This window comes from Cupressus sempervirens, chromosome 10 (genome assembly GCF_028749045.1).
Source record: "Cupressus sempervirens isolate cs-2001-9-10 chromosome 10, ASM2874904v1, whole genome shotgun sequence".
NCBI lineage: Eukaryota > Viridiplantae > Streptophyta > Pinopsida > Cupressales > Cupressaceae > Cupressus > Cupressus sempervirens.
The window spans coordinates 111,023,424-111,047,433 of NC_143127.1; positions in this window are offsets into that span (position 1 = coordinate 111,023,424).

A 24,010-nucleotide genomic window follows, 5' to 3' on the forward strand; every position below is an offset into this window, starting at 1 on the left:
TGCTAAGATATATTGTAATTTTTTTCATCTTCTATGTTAGCATGCCATTGATGTTCTTCATATTAATATCAATGTTTTTCCATAGGTTGATAGGTGAGTGTTTGTTACCACCATCAAGCATTCTACCTCACTCTTACCAAGAATTATCAACCATTATGAAAGATATTGGAATGGAGTACCAAACATTACATGCATGTCCCAATGATCATATTATATATCGAAACAACATGAATTTATAACAGAATGCCTTGATTTTCACATTAGTAGATATCAGTCAAATCAAATAATAAAAAAGGTGCCTCGCAAGGTTCTTTGATACATTCTCTTTATTCCATGTAAATGGGTAAAATCACAAACCTGTGTCACTTTTTATAAAGAAATGTGATATCAAAATGTGACAGTTCAACATTAATGACAAAAAAAATGGTATTTGTGTTTAAAATATGAAGATGATGTAAACTGATGAAATGTGTAGAATTGTATGAATTTTATGCCTATAATTTTAATAATTTTTTTGACTAAGAATTTATTCATTTTATTTTATTTTGAAGTCCCTTTTTTAACTATAAAAAATATAGGATGTAGTTCCCCTCAAACAAGTATATGCAAATCATCTTTTTTTTGTTCTAATTTGAAAATATTTTATAGATGACATGTATAGCTAGTGATCAAAAAAATAAATAATTATTTTTTATGTATATTTTCTTTGTTATAAGTACTCAAGTTCGACCTTGTCAGAATCCAATAGATTTTTCTTCCCGTCAAAACTTCCCTATCAAATCTATACCTTCTTGAAAAAAAATTACATATTCATGAAGAGGATTCTCTCCTCTAGTGATAAATATAATTTATTTATTTTTTTGATATGATTTACTATTTTTTTTCATTTTTTGAGAGAGCATCTTTTAAAATGTTGAAATATCAACCTATAATATTTTGAGATTATAACATATTATAACTAATCAAAACACTCAAAAATTTATATAATGATGATATTGAATTTGAGATCTATAAAAGGATATTTTTAGTTTTTGAAAAAAATTGATTTTTGATAGAGAAATGAGATTTGACGAAAATAGGTTTTTGTATCACAAATGGTGACATAGATCTGTGCTTTTGCTTGTTTGCAATGATTATTTAGGTGTACTAGCTTGGCACAATTTATGGATTATCATGCATGAAATAGAAGTTAAGATGACATTATGAAATTGCTAGTGGATGATTATGTATTTAAGGACATAGAAGATAGGTGGCCAATATTTAAACAAGAAGCTTGTAATCTAAAGCTTTCATTGGTAGCAAATGGTGTCAATCAATTTGGAGAGATGAGATCTATTTACTTAGTCTATCCTATTTTATTATTAACAATAACATTCCTCCTTGGATATCTGTAAAGTTGGCAATGATTGTGCTAGGTATTTTTCCATTTAATAGTCACCTAAATTAATTTATAAACACAATATTGAAATGATCATAATATTTATGTTTTGTTTATGTTCATTCAACTAGGTAAGTACCAAGTGAAATATATGAATGTATATATTGAGCCCTTGATTGATGAGTTGTTGGGGTTATGGAAGCCCCGTTTATTCTATTGGCGAGATAGAAATTGAGATTTTAGGTATGAATTTGCCATAAGAGGTAGGGAAATTTCCCTTTGATCTGCTTGGAAGCTCTAGTTGAGAGGGAAATAGGTGAAAAAAAAGCATACCTTTGCTTTTGATTTGATCCGTCTCTCCTTGAAATCAATGAGAACTAGATAAAGACAAGCATACCTCCCTCCAATTCTCAAGAGTCATAACCGATCCCAGGCTCATAGACTAGGGTAGGATATGCCCAAGAAAAGGGGGTCAAAATGTATGACATCCTAGACCAATTGGTGAAAGGTAATTTTAGTTACATGCAATGCTTGTATGTACTATACATGATGCCCCTAGACTTACATTATTTTTTGGTATCTAAAACTGTTAACACATATTTTTTTATTGTATGCTTAAGTTGCATGTGATAATTGTAAATATGAATCTTATACTACACATGTCATCCAATTATACACAATCTTTTAGGTCTTTAGACAAAGGGAAAATTTGAACATCAGATTTATGGTCCAATGATGAAATCTTTCCATTCAAAACATTTAGGAAAGCAGGTGTTCAATGAGCATAGACACTTTCTCCATAGAAATCATATGTATCAAATTTATGGAAAACATCTTTTCAATGAGAAAGAAGAGACATCATCAAAGCCACAAAGAATGACACCTCACATGTGGAAGTTGGAATACAATAGAATGAATTTTCAAGGTAATGCCATTCCATTTGATTTAGGTTTTTGCATGAAATTTTAATTTGGATACTATCTTTTTTTATACTAATGATATAATTGATGTTCATGAAGGTCATGAAGGCATCAATGAGAAACTTCCAAAAGGACTTAAAAGCTATCCTAGACAATTTAATAGGTTGTCATACTACAAGAACCTCCCAATCATGCATTTGTTTAATACTATACATATTGGAAATAATGTAACATAGACACTATGGAAAATATTGGATGGAAGGCATGAAAAAGAAAAATTGGTCAAAATTTGCAATGACATTGATGAATCCAATCATGCATTAAAGTTTTTTGTTGAATCAAATAGAGATGGGAACAGAATTAATATGAGTGTCATTCCTTGGTTATTAATGTAGCAACAAACTTATGCCATATATGAAGCCATAAAAAATAGTAAATTTCCCATAGGATTTGCTGCAAACATAAGTAGTCTCATATCAAAGAAAGGTGATTTTGGGTCAGGGTTGAAAAAAATAATTGGCATACCTTAGTCAAGGTAAGTCATGAATGAAAACATCATGTACTTTTGATTATTGTATTTTATAATATATTGACAAGATCATTTTATTATTACTGCAATACATTCTACCTCAATCTCTCCTAAACAACTTTGAAAACATGAGTGTCAAACACATTATATATTATCTTGGGAAATACATGAGGTTAGAAGTGTTATTTTTCAGATTTTTTGTATAGAAGTGAACTATTAGTCTCATTAATATATTTTTTCATGATGAATATCGTCTAGGTGGTTGTCGTCTAAAGAAATTGATAAAAAAGACATAAAGTAATGGAAGAGGAAAATTCCTTAGGCTTTGTGTGAGATGCAAAAGTATCTACCTTCAACTTTTTTCAATGCACAAGAGCGTTACCTCATACATCTAGTTGAGGAGATCAAATTGTGTGGACCTATACCAACTAGGTCAATGTGGATGGTTGAGAGGCACTTAAATTTTTTGAAGGTCTTGGTTTGATAGAGAGCATGTCTAGAGGGTTCCATGGTTGAGGGATATGTGGTCTACTAGACTATGGTTTACATTAGTAAATATCTTCCCAAGTTTGCATCAAAGATCCATGTAGATTGCATTTGGGATCCTAGATCCATGAATAGATTCGAAGGGGAGTACTTGATGGGGAAAAGCAGATTGAGGAAAGTGAGAGGTAATTATGAGATATTATTGTAGTTCATTAATTTTTATTCATCATCAATATAAGTTTTTTTCTAACTGATCTATTTATTTTATATAGTTTCTCTTGAGTGGAATGAACTTCATTTGTATATTGCAAGCAATCTTGATTGGATGATGCTATGGATTGAATGATCTCAACAAAATGGTCACTCATTAACATGAGAAGGTGTTGCTTCATTGGTTAAAGAATCTCATAATAATGGAGATCCTAATGTTACACCAAAGGTAATTAATCAAGCAAATGGGTTAAGAGGTGGAAAGGTACATATAAGTTAATCTATAATGGCCATAAATTTTATATAAAAAAGGTAGAAGAGACTAAGAGAACTTGTGATTTTAGGATAACTAAAATGTTTGAGGTCACTAGTATTTCATCTAGAAATGACATGCATCCTCAACAATCAAAAAATAGATAGTATAGTATTTTGGATGATATAATTGAGTGTGACTTTAATTCCTTCAAATAAGTTCTATTCAATGTCAAATAGTACAAGATATGACTAAATCAAAATGATCCTGATAGAACTATTATTGAACATGATAATGGATTTATAATGATTAATACAAGGTCATTTGAGCTAGTTGGAAATGAGCCCTATGGTTCTTCCAAGCCAATGTGAGCAATTGTATTAATTTGGCATTCCACATAAACTAGGTTGATCATTTTTTGTTAGACATGATCCAAGAAGAAGACTAGTAAAGTATAATGTGATTGAAGAAGAATATGAAGGAGGAGATGATGATGATGATGGAAAAGATGAAGGACAAGATGATGATGCTTCTGGTAATGATGGAAAAGATGAAGAAGGAGATGATGATGATGATGATGGAGAAGATATTCATGATGGTGATGACATTGATGATGTTGATTATGATGATAATGATGGTGGTGAAGATGATAGTGGTGATGGTGATGGTGATGGTGATGACGATGACAATAACAATGATGACGATGGTCATAGTGATGATCATGATGTTGAAAATGGTCATTCTGATGATTTGGATGATGATGGCAATAATGATGATGTTAATGATGATGAGATGGATGAAGAAGATGATCAGTGACATACTCAATAGAAATGTATTAGGTGTTGATTACTTATAATATGGTTTTTTTGGAGGAAACCAATTGAAAATACATGATGTTATATTTTTTGCAATGTATGCATATTGTTCATGTTATGATGTATGCATAATTTATAGCATAAGTATCATGTAATTTGTCACAAACATAAGACAAATGATTTACATATGCAAGGAGCTATACCCCTTTAACAAGGATCATACAAAGTGACATAGATTGGGAGGTATAGGTTTATTACATGCTTGATTTCTCTTTTCTTAGTCTATATATCTACACTTAGTCCAATGCAATAATGTTAAGATTATCTCTGTGATTTCTGATATGACTAATAACAATTATGTAAGGATGATCTTTAATTTGAACTATACAACTAATGAGATTGGTAGTTGTTCTAATTGGTAGCTATAACTAATGAGATTGGTAGAAACTAATAATGCTATTATTGTGTCTAATTTTGATCCTTAAACATATGTAATTATATTTAAAATATTTCTTATTGTGATATGATGATCTACTACTCTTGATATATTGCATGGTATAGGATTGGTTCTACTTATAGTAGTATAATGCTTACCCTTGACTTGATAATATTTATTTGGAATGATTCATGGGTGGAGAGTTTCTCCCAATAGTGATTTCATTGTTATTTATTATCTATTATTAAATTCTATATGATTATTTTTTAGGTACTAATGATTTCCATATGCCTACTTCCACAAGGCTGGCCAAAACTTTGAGATTACTAACTATAGGATCGACAACAAGAGGCATGTAAACATCCACACCTAGTGCAACTAGAGATGGTAAATCCTTTTTTTTGTACATTTTTTTGTGTTAAATATGATAATATTTGTACTTTCTTATTCATTTGATTATTTTATGACATTGATTAACATTGTTATGTGATAGGTACACCTTATACTAGTACTACTGATAATTTAGTAGCCTTTCCTAGAATAGCTCATGTTACGTGTACTGGATTGTTGGAGGTATCATTGTTGATGGATGAGAAAGATATGATTCTCTTAAAATTTCCTAAGCTTCCAAGTACTTTAAAATTGTAATTATTTAGAGTGTAATTTTAGTTTGCTTATTCATAACTCATTTTTGACTAATGATGTGGTGATGATTTTGCAGGAAACTACATTTTTTATGAAACTTTTTATGATTTAACATTGAAGATATTTGGGCCCACATTATGTAAAAGGTACACATCTTGATATAATTAGTTGCTACATTTTTTCGTTCATCTTTGAACTAAATTTTTTATCTATTTTTTTTTGTTAAAAGTTGGACTGACCAAGCCCTTGAATTAAAAAATCACATAAAAACTATGGAGGAGTTCTTTGGTCAAAATATTTTGAAAAAAAACCCAACTTCTAAAAAAAGCTTGCAAACATCTAAAGACTATGAGAGACTAGTACAGAAGGGCTCTAAAGCTCAACCCAAAGTATGAGTGTCCTCCTATGGTGCCATAGCTGGAGTGGAATGAAATCATTGGAGATGCAAAAGAGAAGAGACTAAGGGATAAAGGAATCAACCCACCACCCATAAAAAATAGGCATGTTTCTCATAAACTTCAGTCATTTTTTTTTCAAGAATGTTGATTCACTATTTTTGCTTGCAACAATAGTTAACATGCTGATTTGTGGTCAAATCTTCAAAAGGAGTGATGGTTATGATTCAAACCCATAAGATAAAAATCAAGAAAACTAAGAAATAATTAACCCCTTCCCTAATCCCCATATAGTGAGAATCTTCCAATCAATATATTCTTCATTCTGAATTTACATAGTATTTATTGTCGAATAGTGAGCACTAAGGCCTTTTTCCATTACGTGTTATTTATAAGAAGGTTAGTGCATTGTCCTAAAAGAAGTACCATGATGAACATATGTAAATACAATGGGAGAAGGAAATAGAAAACTTCAGTGTGATGCATTTTCTACCACAACTAAAAATCATTTTGAAGGTATTACATTATCATGTTTTGTCTTTCTCTTTTGAACATAAAATCAGCTCATCCCAATGTGAAGTGATGGAAGCCATTATTGTATTTATTTTATGAAAACTTAGAATTTCCTTCATCAATATTTAGGAAATAGCTAAAAAAATATTTGTAATCCATACACATCAAACTTTGCACTAACTCACTACACATGCATCACAATTGAAAAACTCAAAAAATAGAAACTCAAAATATCCCATTGTGGATTCATTTTTATCAACACAACCTTAACTTTCTTCTATAAGAAACATTCAAAACCCCTCAATTTATGTATTTTATTTATGTGAAGAGTGGTGTTTCTCATCAGCTCTAGATTTTATCTATACCTTTTCTCACATCCATCCACCACACCTACTTGGATTTGTAAAATGTAAACGAGTTGTTGGAGGCTATCTTGGGACTCAATTTACAAACTGTAGACACCTAAATTTGTCCAAAACCCATTTCATGACCAATTAAATAAATATTCATTATTTATTTAATTCCCCTACCTTAATTAAATAAATTTGCATTTATTTAATTACATTTTCCTTACCCTAATTTAAATAAACTAAGGTTTATTTAAATCCTAACCCATCCCCTTTAATTAAGTATGCCATTTACTTAATTAATTCCCTCCTAATCCCCCTTGGAATTAAATATTGCATTTAATCCTATTTGAGCACATGGCTCCTACTTTTAACCCTCACCTTACCTCACTACTCCTACCTAACCCACCTTTCTAAACCTACCCACTTCCTAATCATGCTTGCTTTGCATAATCACCTAGCTAATCACCTCTTAATCCTAAGTGTGTTCTCACACATGTGTGAGGAATCCTCACACATGTATGACAGATGTTCACACTTTCCTCATCCCTCATGTCTTGCATGTCTCTTGCTCACTTGTTCTCTTGCATGAGAGTCAAGGTGTCTCACACATGTGTGAGAAGCCATGCCTTCTCACACCCCTTGCACACTTGTCCTCTTGCATGAGAATCAAGTTGTCTCACACCTCATTGATTATGTCACCATCAAAGGTTGCTCACACATGTGTGAGCATATTGGCCCCTTTGAATGGTAAAAAACCTAATCCATGTGGACTCTATTTGGTCTCCACCTCATCGACACCTCATCGATCCTGAGAGATCCTAGCCCTCCATCTTGCATTCAATATTAGCCGTCTATTGCATCCATTTTCCTATAAAAGGAGAGCCCTCTCCTCATTTTCAAGAAGCACTATCTACCTCATTGTTCTGCTACTGGATTTGTGAGCAACCACATCCCATGAGTGATGAAATCATCTCCACTTGATGGTTTCATGAGGTTTGCATAGTGACATTTTGAATGCTTTTATGCTTTTTTTTTGTTTCATGTTGCTTATTTACACGTCTTGTTTCATATTTTGAGGTTTTTCATGATAATGTAGGAATGTGCATTAGATGCTTAATGTTTATTTTGTTATTACATTTTTATGCAATACATTTTGGTACGCCCAGTGGAACCCACTTCACGAGTTTGAACTAACCATCTAATGTGTTTTTGAGTGTTTTGTGAGTGTTCAAGCTTATAGGTTGAAGACTTGCATTTGGAGGTCAAGTTTCATGAGGAACATCTAATCAAGCCATAAAGCCTATCATTGCATTTGGAGGACCTAAGGGAAGTTTTTTGACATAACACACATTTATATTTTGCTTATGGCTTTATTTGCAAGTTCTAGGGTACATATGCATTAAATATTCATTATTAGGATAAATTTTAAAAGAAAAAATAATAATTTACTCCTTCTTTGTTCATAGAGAAATAGGTTAATAGCAAAAAAAAAAGAAGAAGAAGAAAAAAAAAAAAAGGGGGGTTTTGCTAGCATTTTTATATATATTTAAAAATTCAAAAATCAAAAAAATCAAAAATCAAATATCCAAAAAAAAAAAAAGGGTTCATTTATGTTATTTTAAAAATAGGTTAGTTTAAATTTTTTTTAAAAAACCATAATAATAATAAAAAAAAAACATATAAACAAAAAAAATTCAAAAAATAAAAAATAAAAAAAATCATTTTTTGTTTTTTTAGCAGGTTAGCGGTGCCCACGAGCGTCGCCCCCTCGGCCGCTCCTCGACATCTCCCCCTTCTCCCCTGGTGTCGCCACCCATCTCCCAGTGGCCCCCCCCTCCCCTCTGCAATTTTGCTGCCACCATGGCCCCCGCTTGTTCTTCCCCGTCGCTTACCCCCGCTTTGCTCCACTGTGGATATCACCTCCTCCCCTTCCCAAGGCCTAGCTCACCGTCCTCTGTCGAACATCCTGCAACCCCATGGCCTTTGCTTCAGTGCAGCCACCTACATCCCTCCCACTGTCGCTCCTCTACTCCCACTTCTCTCCTGGAAACCCTAAGCCCGTGGCCTGACACTTCCCCTTGTGGTGCCACTACCTATGAACTCCCCCATGCTCAAACTGTTCTCCCCCCTGTGGCCGCTATTGCCACTGCAAACTCCCACCTCGCCCGCCACTGCTCCACCTCCCTGCTCTGCACTTGACACCACCCACCATGACACCTCATGCAATCGCCTACCTCAAACCCTTCCCTTCACCCCTTTGCCCAACCATAGCTTTGCCCAGCTATACCTCCTCCCACCCTCCCATAGTGTGTTGTTTATTTTTTTTGAAATTTAATTTTAATATTTAGATTACACTTAGACATGCTGAATGTCTTTTCCATTTTTATTTTATTTTTATTTTTTTAAATCACAAATAAAAAAATTAATCTTATTTTCTAAAACCATCTAGCTTTCTTTTTTCAAAAAATGTTCAAAAACAAAAAAAAAAATTCCCTGACTTGTTCCTAACCATCAAATTTAACCTTGCAGGTCGCTGATGTCAGTACTGCATCAGCAGTCCACATGACCCTCTAAGCCATAAGGAGCAACCTTTGGTTTTTTGTTCATAACTCGAGCACATGAGCTCCATTTTTGAAAAATAAAATATTGCCGAAAAGCTGATTCTGAGCCTGTTGCCATGGAGCTAGTTTCATGAGATTTTGATGCTATTTAGATCTCTAATTTTTTTGTCAAAGATAAAAATTTGTGCTAACTCTTTCATTCTAGGGTTGTTTCATGTTTTCCCCACATTTTTGCTGCATTAACTTCTTGGCTAAGCCCTAAAGAACTTTATACCTTTGGAAAGTGAAGGAGGAGATTTGGGTTACCGTCTCCCCCCGGCTGTGTGGCAGTATTTTCTTTCATCTATAGATTTGGGCCTCATGTACCTTGTGTATATTGAAGACACTCTTTAGTTGATCCTTGTAAATCCTAGTCAAAACCTTATAGGATTTTTGATGTGTTTGACATTCTTGAGTGTTTGAAACACACTTGCCTTGTACATATTTCATTTTATATATTTTGCATCTCAAACCTAAAAATCCAAAAAAAATCATAAAAGTTCAAAAATCCAAAAAAAAATAAAAAAATCTCACAAAAACAACAAAAACAAGTCTTGGTTCAAATCCCCTTATCAAGCTATCCACATCACTTCCACGTCACATCTTCTTTCCATCAAATTAATCACACTCATACATCTCATCTTTATCATTCAAACCATTCCTCCATGTCTTAATTATCTCTATTCATCTACATCATTTCCTCATCATTCAATCTAATTCATATTCTTCATCCTAGTCATGATTCATCATCATCTAGATTCAATTTCCTCTGTCAATCCCATCATGCATTCTTAATTCAATCCTTTACATCATCATCCTTCTAATCCAATCCCTTGTCAAATTCATTCTTTTCTAATCAATTCTTAATTCAATCCACTTACATATTCCTCCATAATCCATCTTCCTAATTTCATTCAAAGCTTCTTCTAATTCAACTTTCCATTACATCTTTCTAATTTGGTCATAGGAGCATTATCATTAACATTGGACTTTCATTCAAATCTCACATTCACTTGGTTAGGGTTTTTATCAAATCAAATCAAACCCTTATCCAATCAAATCAAATTCAATATCAAATCAAACCCTCATCCAATCAATATCAATATCAAATCATATCAAATCAAATCAAATCAAGTACAATCAATATCAAGTCCAACCCAATTCAAATCAAGTCAAAGTCTAGCATTTGCTCCTAGCCCCAAGTTCATATTTCCTTCATCATCAAATATTTTGTCACTCTTCTTCTAACATCTATGGATTTGAATTTGCTTAATGAAATGGTTGACAATCTTCAAAGACAATATGGAGTTCTACCTCCTATTCAACCTGCATATCAAATTCATCCTCAACATTTCATATCTAACTCTCATCCATCTCATGTTCATTCTTCTTGTACCTTTGACAAGGGAAATTCACCTCAATATCCTTCAACTACATACAATTCCATTCATAGCCCACACAATTCCTCCAACACAAATACCCTTGCCATGGAAATAGAACAACTCAAGAATTATCTCTTAGCAAGTCAACAAAAAGAGGCCGCCTTCCATGTCATGTGTCCTCTTCCCCCATGTTTCGAAGATCATAGTCCTCATGTCCCATCCAACCCCAACCCTCCATACAATCCCCTATCCATAGTTCCACCTTCACACAATCCTAATCCTCCAAAATCCACATCATCCCCACGTCGTAAGGGGGTTTTCACATCACTCTTAGCTAAGTGTAAAATACAAAATGAAGAGAACCAATCACCCCAAGTCATACCCCTAGTTCCATCTCAAGACCTTCCTCTAAAGAATGTCACTATAGATTCCTCTTCTCCTCTAGATCTAAGCATTTCTCCATCCCATCCTTCCCCTATCCCTAAATATTAATTTATCCCTCCTCGTCCATTTCCTGATTCTCTTCCTAATCAAGATCAAGGCATTTCATCTAGCACACCCCTTACCACTTCCATTCCATCTCAAGAGTGAGCCTCCATAGATCCTCCACTTAATAAAGAGATTTCTTCCACTCTATCCACTAATACTCCTCCACGTCAAGATCAAAATCTTCCACCTCATAATCTCATTCCCTCCCCTCCATTATGTGATCCTATTCCATCTCATGATCCTCTTCTAAGTCAAGATCAAAGCTCCACTTCATTTTCCTTTCATGATCCCACCCCATCCCAAGATCCTATTATCCATTGTGATCCCCCTTGTGATCCTAATCTTCCACATGATTTTATCCCACCTATCCAATCCACTCATGAATCCCATGCACTTGGACTCGCATCTTGTGTTGAAACGGATAAGCATCCCATTGAAGAAACATTATCTCAAGATGTTGGTACACCTCCCACAATTCCTCCTTCCAAACCTAAAGCCTTCCATCATTCATCTTCCAAGTCCATTTTAAGACCTTATATTCATATCCCTATTCCTTCCTCACTTCCATATTTTTAGGTCCTTACATTCCACTACTAAACCCTTTGTCCCTTCCTTCCATTTTGGGCCCTTACAGCCATTCATCCACCACATCCATGTCTCCCATTTCATTCGCTCATGCTCCTACTAAAGATCAACAAAGGCACACATCCTTGACTTCCCTCCAACGTTCACAATCCATAAGCTCTCCATCTCATTTACCTTCATCCACCCCTACCATGGCCAATGGGAGAAAATTGGATGCAAAAGAAAAAGTGAATAAGGCCAAAAATCCACAAAAATCTAAGGATCAACATGTCCCTTCTAAACGACATGTTCATGAAAAGAAAAATCTGATCCAAAGAAAAATAACAAAGCCACAAAGGCTCAAAATAAAAAATACAAAAATTTTGTGGATACCAAAGCTACTTAATGTAGCAATGAATCTCAAAGAAAGGTTCAAAATGGCATCTAATTCTGCTAGTCCAAAGGCTTCAACATCCATTTTGGGTCCTTATATACCAAAATCCACCATCCCAAACCCATCATCTCCTTCATCCATTTTGGGTCCCTATATCCCAAAATCCACACTTTCTCCTACATATCCTCCACAATTTCCTCCTTTCTATCACCCTTCAAGGTGTGTGCCGATGACGATCTTTCCACCTCCTTCATCCATTCATTCACAAGTCTTTTGAACTAGCATCCACCAACCATGTCTTTCTCCCTCCCACTCTAGCCCATTAATCCAAACCTTTTCATAATTCATTGTCCTCTATTCACTATCCTACCAACATCTATGAGAAAATAGTAAAAATTCCTTGAAAATAAAAAAGGAAAGAATAAAATCAAGGGATACCATCCACATAACTAGATGCTTGAGTCCTCCCTTCATTTTACTATCATGTATCCATTACCTTCCCCTTCCATTTCTCCATCCCTTCAATTTTCCTCTTCCACTTGCACTCTACGCTGGGGGCAAGCTCCATCCATACCAAACTTCCATACATATCTTCCATACTTCCATTTACCATTCCTTATCCTTTTCCATCTTTGATCTCGACTTTCACTTTTCTTCCATCCATCTATGTACTTTCCATATCCCTTTCTCCTTATCCATACATTATCTTACATATCTTCCATACTTCTTCCATATATTTGATCTTGACATGCTATCCATATCTTTCATCCCATCATATTTGTCATGTTCATCCATCTTCCATCCATACACCTACATGCTTCTGTCCTTCTTTCATACATCCTTGATCTTGGTCATCCCTTCCATTTCATCCAATTCATTTCTCACACTTAATCCATACCCTTCATATCATTATCCCTTTTTCATACCCTCCCTCCCATATCCCTTCTTCATTCCCCTTTCATACCCATGCTCGTGATCACTATTAGAGGCATAACAACAAAATGTTCATACATGCTTTGGAAGAGCACATGCCTTCTCTTCCTCCATACGCTAAGCCTTCGCACCATTTTCCCATTTTCATGCATCCTTTTCCCACCACATTTTCTTCCATTTTCCTATCCTTGGTATGGTGTATTTGGACTCCTTTGAAACATGATCCTTGGCCCTACATTTTTTTGCCACCATATCATTTGGCCCCTCATATCCTTTCACCATTTCTTTCATCAACTGACTCACGTTGCTTCTCCTCCATTTACCCTACCTTGGTTCTCCCTTGTCATTGGTCCCAATGCATTCTATACCATATTCATTCAATCAATTCATTTCTATTCATTATATCATTCATTCATATCATATTCAATTCTAATTCTTCTATCTCACTTCAATCAAATTCATTCTTCAATCAATTTTCAATTCTTCTAATTCTTTCCAATCAATTCTAATATCATCACTCTTTATCCTATCAATATCTATTCTTCCAATCTCATCCACATTCATTCTTCTATCCATCATAAAATCAAAAAATCAAAAAAAAATATCACTTGTGCAATCAATACTAATTCAATCAATCTAATCTTGTAATCTTGTACATCAATCCCTAATTGATTCATCAATTTGACCCGATCAGCTAATAATCCATTGACCATATTCAAACATCATTATCATGGGATGAATCCTTCCCAATCCTTCGATGTGCATTACGCTTATCGTTAGTTTTTCCATCCTTAATCAATCATTATCAATCAGTCCATTCATGGTTTTTCAGCTTGACTAGGGGCAAATTTTTGCTTTGCTTTTGGTTTTTCCTGCATGATTGCTTGTTACTTGTCTGCATTAGTATTTTTTACATGTATCATGGTCTTTGCATCATATTGTCCCTAGGAATAATTGTTCACTTAGTTTGTTCACACCATTGCAACATAATTTTTCCACTCCCTTCCATCCTCCCATCCATTTCAAGAGAACATATATGTTCTCCTAACCCACATATCCTCTCAAGGGGGCATACCCTTCCACCCTCATCATCCTTCCTCATCCTTCCATGACTGGGCCATCACGCTACTAGTCTTATCCTCCTAGCCACTATATTTTATTCTTCTCTGATATAACATTAATAATGCTATATCAAAGAGGGGCAAAATGTAGACACCTAAATTTTTCCAAAACCCATTTCATGACCAATTAAATAAATATTCATTATTTATTTAATTCCTCTACCTTAATTAAATAAATTTGCATTTATTTAATTACATTTTCCTTACCCTAACTTAAATACACTAAGGTTTATTTAAATCCTAACCCATCCCCTTTAATTAAGTATGTCATTTAATTAATTAATTCCTTCCTAATCTCCCTTGGAATTAAATATTCCATTTAATCCTATTTGAGCACATGGATCCTACTTTTAACCCTCACCTAACCTCACTACTCCTACCTAACCCACCTTGCTAAACCTACCCACTTCCTAATCATGCTTGCTTTGCATAATCACCTAGCTAATCACCTCTTAATACTAAGTGTGTTCTCACACATGTGTGAGGAATCCTCACACATGTGTGACAGATGTTCACACTTTCCTCATCCCTCATGTCTTGCATGTCTCTTGCACACTTGTTCTCTTGCATGAGAGTCAAGGTGTCTCACACATGTGTGAGAAGCCATGCCTTCTCACACCCCTTGCACACTTGTCCTCTTGCATGAGAATCAAGTTGTCTGACACATGTGTGAGAAGCCATGCTTCTCACACCTCATTAATTATGTCACCATCAAAGGTTTCTCACACATGTGTGAGCATATTTCCCCCTTTGAATGGTCAAAACCCTAATCCATGTGGAGTATACTTGGCCTCCACCTTATGGACACCTCATCGATCCTGAGAGATCCTAGCCCTCCATCTTGCATTCAATCTTAGCCATCCATTGCATCCATTTTCCTATAAAAGGAGAGCCCTCTCCTCATTTTCAAGAAGCACTATCTACCTCATTGTTATGCTACTAGATTTGTGAGCAACCACATCCCATGAGTGATGAAATCATCTCCACTTGATGGTTTCATGAGGTTTTCATAGTGACATTTTGAATGCTTTTATGCTCTTTTTTGTTTCATGTTTCTTATTTACATGTCTTCTTTCATATTTTGAGGTTTTGCATGATAATGTAGGAATGTGCATTAGTTGCTTAATGTTTATTCTCTTATTACATTTTTATGCAATACACAAACCAAGACTACCCATCTTGGAAATCCAATTGAAAAGATCATTGTGAGACTATGATTGAAGATCAAAGAGAGAGATTGTTGTTGAAAGAATGTTTTCAATCATTGTTTTATCATTGATGTCAAACTTGCTATTTTTAGGAATGTCATTTGATTATAAGATCCAAGTACTATCACTTAGATGATTGATGAAGAGGATTTGATCAACAAGATGTAACAAGAGTACTTAAGGGGAAGGTTGAGTTATAATGGTGTAATGAAGTGTAACGATTATTTAAGAGAATGGTAAAATGATGTATTAATAACATACTCAAAGGTACAAAGGTTGATCACACTTAGAAACATTGGAAGAATAAGTTGTAACAAGGTGGACTATAAAGCTTAAACTAAGTTCATTAGTGGGTGCCAAGCAAGCTAGTTGAAGCTAAGAAAATTTTCAATTGGAGCCAAGAAAAAGAAAAATTTAGTGTGTGTCGAGTGATCTTTAGGTGCCGAGTGAAGTTCAAGTGCTGAGAAAAGTATCAAGTGTCGAGCATCATAAAATCTTAGTTGGTTTCGAGTGAACTTCAAGTGTCAAGCATCAGTAAAAATACAATTGATGTTGAGTAACATAGTATGTGTTGAGCATCAGAATTTCAATAGTGCCGAGCTGCTACATTATTTTAAATAGTGAAGATTTGTCAAATTTGAGCTGACATAGTTGTTACATTGAATTTTGTGAACTATTTGAAGGATAAGGATGATGAGTTGGTGGCATAGAATTCTATATAAACCATTTTTGAGCGAATTCAAAGGTTTATTCAAGAAGTTTTTAGTTGAAACAAAATATGGGTTAGATACAATGAATCCTACCTAATCCATCCAAATTGAAATCAAAGGAAGGAAGAATCAAGTGGGAAAAGGAACTCCAAGACTTCTATTTAAGGAGTCACAGACCAAGAAGCAAATGCTACTGTTGAAATGCCAAATTGTGAACTGATTAGAAGGGTGTCAAGGAGAAGACACTTAGGAGGGTTTGCTTCTACAAGTGGTCAAGAAGAGATGATTTCAATGGTACATTGAGCATGAAGACTCAAGGAGACTAATCTTGAAAGGAGGGAAAGATAATAGAGTTGCAGAGATTGAAGGCTAGGCAATGTGAAGAGCTAAATGCTAATCTGAGATTTGGAGTTAAGTTGTGTGTTTTAATTAGGTCAAATATTCTATAATACTCTCTAACAATTTTATTAGATATGGAAATCCTATGAACTTAGGTTGGTTTAATAGCCATTTGTAAATCCTTTAATAGGGTGGCATTCCAAGTGAATGTTCTAAAGTCCTCTAACCAGGCCCACTTCTAATAGGGTGGATAAATCCTTTAACAAGGTCACATTTAATAGTGTGTTGTAAATCTTTAACAGGGCAAGCCTTTCATAGGGCATCACTTCAGAAGAGTGAGAATTGAGTAGCATGTTACTAGTGATTTTTCCCAAATTGGGTTTCCACATAAATCATTGTGTTATGTGTTGATCTTTTATGTGTTATGCTTGCATGTTGATTTATAGTAACTTGCTGAATTGGAATGTCTAAGCTTGGATGAATGAATGGTTGAATGGGCTCACTAAACTTAGTGAAAATTTTGAATTGGACATGTTGGACCTTGAATAATTGCTTCACACCCCCACCCCCCTCTTAATTATTCTAAAGCATTTCTAACAACTTAGCCTTGTGTAAATTCAATAGATCATGCCTCTTGTTTTTACATGAGTAGTTTAGTAGGAAGATGCTTTAAAGGCACAAATCATTATCAAATTTTGTCAAAAAAAATTTACACCACAACTTCATCTAATATCATTGAAACAAAAACCTCCTAACTATACGATCACAATCTTTGTGTAAATAATTGTTAGATTCACATATTAATGTGTTCATTGGCAGTCAATGTTTTCAATTGGATCGCCAATGCTTATGATTTTGCATAGCACAAGCAAGGTTAGCTTTGTGGCTCATAACACATAACTCAAACATGTTTAATTCATTTGTAGATTTACATAATCTATCATATTTCTAACATATTTCAAAGTTTACATATATAGGTTGTAGGACACATCAAAGGAAACACAAGCTTAGAAAGAGAAGGTTGGTCAAAACCATCTTGGCTCTAGTGGATATATAAAAATTCACTCATGCCTTGTAAGTAGTAGTAAATGAAATTTCATATCACATGTTTAAGATAAAATTACAAATAATAAATACATTAATTGTTGAAGATATTATGCAAAAAATGTAGGGCGTTGAGTTTAATATAGTGCCCATAGAAGAAGACAAAGAAATTGGTTTCAAGCAAGGCTACAAAGCAGTGGTTGTGTGCCAGAACATAGATTCCATTGGACAAACAAGTGTAGAAGATTTTGATGCAGTGGTTGACACATAGGTAAATATGCCAAATGAATAATAATGATAATTAAGAACTTCATGAAAAGTAATCTATTTTATGTTAATTTTGAACAATGATAACAATGTGTGCATGAAATTTCACTGTAGCCTACTACTTCCGGCATAGATCTTACTCATGATAATGAAGGCACATATCCTACACATGATGAAGACCTCAATGTGCATCACAATGATATAGGTACATATTCAATTTCTTTTGAAAATTAATCATGTAATTATTAATAAAATTAACATCTTAAATTTTAATTGGTGTAATCTTTATGTTATATTTTTGGAGTATATAGAGCGTGATGTTAGTGTTCAACATGTTGAGGTTAGGACTGAACAGAATGTGATAGTAGATGATATAGCACTATCAGGTAAAGAAAAATCCCTATTATGTTCTTTAGATTAATGAAATACTTATAACTCAAAAAAAAAAATTTAGAATTAAACCCATTTATTTCTTATTGTAGGGGCACATCAGCCTTGTCCTCAATGAAAGAAGAGGAAGCCTCATGTTGTAAGATCAGAACCAAAAGAGCCATAGGATGCCAAAGATAGTTAGGATGTGCCTATTAGTCTTTATCTTCAAAAAAAGGAAAAAGAAAAGAAGAAATGAATGTTAAAAACCTTGTTTGATAATGAATGTGTTGATGGATATTATGAATGTTTCTTATTAATGGATTTTTATGATGATGAATGTTGCTTATTAATGGATTTTTATGAATGTTTCTTATTGATGATGAATGTTGATGAATTTTATGATATGTTATAGAATATTGTTATGTGATTATAATGATTTAATGATATACCTCTAAAATGAATAAATGAAATATTTAATTAGTTGTTAATGGGAAATTTAGAGTTATTATAGGGGGATGGAGAGGTCAAATAAGCTTCCACCTTCATGTGGTTGGCCTTGTTAAGTAGATAATATGAAAGGTTTCTCAAAACCAAGTGAAGCTCAAAATAAACCCATTAAAATAATTTTAGTTACAACTTATTTTTGTATCATGTCATTATTGAATCTCATATGCATTATTGTCATTATTTTAGATCATGGGGATGCTTGAAATTTGAAGTCTCCAACATGATATTTACACAAGAGATTGTGTATCAAACTTGTCCACCAAGAAGGGAAAAGTATTTGACTGTCAATATCAAGGTATATTAATCTTATAATTTACTAAAAGTTTAGTCACACCTTGTAAGTATAATGTTTACTTCATAGATATGAAGTGTTGAGTTCATAATAATACTTGAATCTATTTATATGTTTTGTGTGCCAGACTTAAAGTTATCAAAATCAATATGGTCTTGGGTGATTAGTAGCTTAATGTGTAGTGAATGTTTATGAAGTTTTGATGCTTATTTTTTCTTTTGTATGACATCTAAGAAATATTCTACATTTGTAACACTTCATAGTATCATGTTGCAAGCATATCTTATTAATATTATCCAAGATTGAGGTTGTGGGATCTTTCCAGCTAGATTAACCCATTATGAATACATTGTATTAGATTTTTGAGCATTACCAACATGAGATATAGTTTCTATTTGGTTTTTATTCCATATCTCAATGCATACAATCTATTAAGAGAAGCAAGAGAGTTTCCAACATTTTTGGTTGGTGCAACAACTAGTTCATTTTGATATTGTTATGATTAGTAATCATACAGTAGGAAAGTAAATGAATTTCCTAAATTAGGGATATGAAATGGCCATGCAAATGAAGGAAAAGTATTCTGGTGAATGCCATTGGAAAAAATTGAGGATGACTAAGCCAATGAAGCATTGGTGACTCAGTATCAAGAAGTTGCATTCAAGACATTGAAGAAATGTAAATCAATAACTATACTATAGCATAGACTATTCATTTAGGTTTAGTTTATTTGATGTTTGACTATTCATTTAGGTTTAGTTTATTTGAATAGTTTATTTGATATTTAACTATTCATTTAGGTTTAGTTAACCATGGTGTGATTTGGAGTTGATTTACTAATAGTGCTTACTTTTTCCTATCAAGTTTTTGTAGGGATGGAAAATGATTTTTTGGTGAATTTCATCTTTTGCAATACCACCCAACATTATATTCGATCATCTAAAGTATGCCAAAGGCTAATACAGTGGCCACTTGTTCCTCATTCAAAATCTAGTTTTTACTATGGATCATTTCTAAGTATAATCTTTTGTTTGTTGGGGTTAGTATAAAGATGGCTAGATTTCATTTTCATTGTATTTGATTCAATAAAAAAATGTATTGTATTCACATAGGAAGTCTAAATTTCTTGCTATGAATTATTTTGTTCATATGGCCACTAATATCACCTTTACTAGTTTGGACCAAGAAGTGGAGAAAGTCTAGGAACAAATGGCCAAGGAGCACCAGAAGATTTATGAGGTTATCCAGACCATGCAGGATCTCAAGAAGAAGAATGAAGAGTAGCCCTCTTGTTCTATCTTTTTGTGTTTTGTCTATTTCACTTTTGGCTTTTTGTTCTAGCTTTTGCTAAGATCTATTAAAGATAGTTTGTTCTGGTCTTTTTATTGGCCTCTTTTGTTGGCTAGGCCTTGTACTTATTATCAACTATTTGACTTCTTTTATTTTGGCTAGGCTTCTTCTGCTTATTATCAACCTTGTTTATGTGGCTACTCTTGGGTTTCAAGGTCCCTATAAAACTTGTTTATCTTATAAAAAACAAGTACATTTCAAATTGTCATAATGATTAGAAGTTAATTGTACATCTCACTTACTAATTTATAAAATAAAGGCATATTACAATATTTATTTAGGTAGTTTCACCAAATAGGACATTATGTTAGAAAAGAGACAAAATATAACATTAATGTAAATTTAACATTAAAGTTGTTCCAATACTTCCTTTGTGGCTTATGAGTATTGACATTTTCTAGAAACTTATTTGTAGCATATATCCATATTATGTCTGAAATGTTTTAAGATCAACTTAATCTATATAATCATATCACAAAGATATTATTTCTTTTCTTTAGTCTAATATTTATATTACTAAGAAAGGATTACTTCAAAAGAAGGAGCATACTCTCCAATATAGAACCACTTCAACAAACAAACCCATCCTACTACCTTAATGAAACATATAACCTATCTCATTGCCAATAGAGATAAGCTTATCTAACCCTTATAATGGGAAAAGGGTCTCGTTCAAAGGAAAAAAAGCCTCAAACTTTCTCATGTCAAACTCCTCCACCACACATTTCCAAAACACCTTCCAAGATTTTTTCATCAACTTTTTCTTACCTACTTCTTCCATACAAAATAAACTTAGAATCCTACCACTTGATAATCTTGTATCATTCAGTTCTGTTGCAATAGATACTATCTCATAAATATCTTGTATCAACATTCTATAAATCATAGCATTAACAGGCACTGGGTGACCAAACACTTGGAAAATAGGACAAAAAAGCTCAAAAATCAATTTCCCATCATGCACATTCCTAGCTGATCAATAAACAACCCCTAATAGATCAATAATGGTAACTTTCTCTTGATCATTAGTTTTCTTAAAAAGTCTCACAATTTGCTCCTCTAGAGCCTCTACCAAGTCTACAACTTGCATACATTTTCACCTTATCATTAAAAATGCCATCAAAATAGTGCAAAAGAAAGAGTACAGTTCCTTTAAAAAGGAAGAAAATTGATTGTCACTAGCTCTTAAGCCAAAAGAAAGAGCACAATTCCTTTAAAAAGGAAACAAATTGACTGTCACTAGCTCTTAAGCCAAGATTCAATAAGGTATTTGATCAAATTTACCATCGGGATGGTAAAACCTTCGAGAAAAATAGTGGACCGAAACTAAAAATGGACTAAGTTCACAAGAAAAACTCCTTTTATAATATGATGTGACTTCTTCTACATTAACCTATACCCTTTCTTATGAAGGCTAGCATATCTTTTGCAATAATCTCCTACAAGGAATTCAACAAGAGATCTTTACACAATCAAACATTTTCACTCTCTAATTTGTTAGTTTGTTAGCTAATTTATTCCCTTCTTGATCACATTTCTACAACTAGGTGAGATCTATACACAATCAATTATTTTATAGAATTCTAGTTGTTGTAGAATTATTTTAAAAAAACTTTGACTATTTTCACTATTTCAATGTTTACTGTCATCAACTGTATATGCAACTTGTCAAAACATCTCTACAATTTGTCAATAGTTTGATGGATACTTCCATAGAGAGTATGATAAATCTGTCACAACATATCTCTAGGTCATCTATCATTTGACACCTCCTATCATTGATGCTGTTGAATACCTATCGAACCATCTCTCATAATCATCTATAGTTTGACATTTCGAACTAGTTGTTTGACACAACCATGAGACACTGATGACGATAATTTTTGACAATTTTTCCATCGATATATTGAAAATCATCTTATTTCTTGAACTCTCTCATCAGTGCCAATAGTTCAACATTTTGATCTAGATGTTCAACACTACCATGGGAAAATGAGGGCAATAATTTCCTATGGTTTTTTCATTGATATATTGACACTCATTATGGCCATTGAAATTTTGACTAAAGTTTAGCGATGGTAGTTTTTGACATTTTGTAGTAACAATTTCAATGAAAAAGTGTCAAAAAATAGGTGCAAAATTACTAGTGACATGATAAGGGAACAATCTTAAGATCATAAGACAAGAAATTTTAAGGGATCCAATAATGAAAAGTAGGGTAGGGCACATGAGCATAAGATTTTGAGACATGTGGCAACTAGTATCTTCTAATGCTATGAAGAGCAGTAGATCATAAGATCTTAAGGGAAAATCATAAGCTTTACAAAGCTACAAAGAAATGCTAGATCATAAGAGTGTAAACATGAAGGTTAAGGCTTCCAAGGCTATGATGAAGAAAGGATAACCAATAGTGTGTAGTTACAAGTCAGCGACAATAGTTAAAGGTAAATTTTGAAATTATGATGTCAATTAATTGACTATGATCATGAGATTATAAGGCAAGAAAAATTGAAGCTTGATGTTACATCAAACTATGCTCATGAGATTGTAAGGAATTGTGAGCTAACTTTTGAGGTTAGGAAGAGGTTCAACTAATCACGATCATAAGATCATAAGACAAATTAAGGCAAGTAAGATGCTATGATTGGATTTATCAGTTGTTCAAAGTAAATTTCTAGCTATATATGGTGATTTTGTTTCTAGTGATCTGGTATTAAGATAAGCTGTGTCTCAAAAGATTGTGAGAGACTTAAGGGTGAGCTTTGAAGACATGGTAAATGGTATATTGTAGTTAGTGAAGGAAATTTTTTTTGCTTACAAGAATATGATTAGAGTTTGATTTCCAGATGATCATAAGATCATAAAGCTAAATTTCCTTACCTAAGATGATACAAAGGGATTACATTTCAAAGTTGATTATAAAATTGCAAACCCTAAGTTTGACATGAAAAAGTGAATTTTATCTTTTTGAGCTAGAAAATTATAGAGAACCCCAAGCCAATGAAGTTCTTGTTGGAAATATAAGAGTAACTAAGAAGGGGGGTTAATTAGTTACCACCAAAATAAATCCTAGATCCCTTATATGTCAAATAAAAATGATTGCTACTATTATTTGATATACACACAAAATTGCTATAACTCAGTAAATGCAAAGTGATTTACTTTTAGTTGGTCTTAAACATTTACTATGATTAATTTGCAAGAATAAGAGAAATAACATGAACACATGAGACACCAAGATTTAATGTGGAAACCCAATAATGGAAAAACCACCAATGTAACTAGTTACTATTTTCATTATTCTAAAGTGAGCCCTGTTAGGAGCCAACCTGGTTAAAGGTTACAAAACACACTATTAGCTTTTTTTTAAGAGGATTTAATCATCCTATAAGGAGTGGCATTGCAAGAGGTCTTAAAATAATTCAATGGAATTGTCACCTTGTTAGAGTATTTACAATTGGCTATTAAACTAACTCTGTTAAGAGATTTAGATCACTACTATAATGGT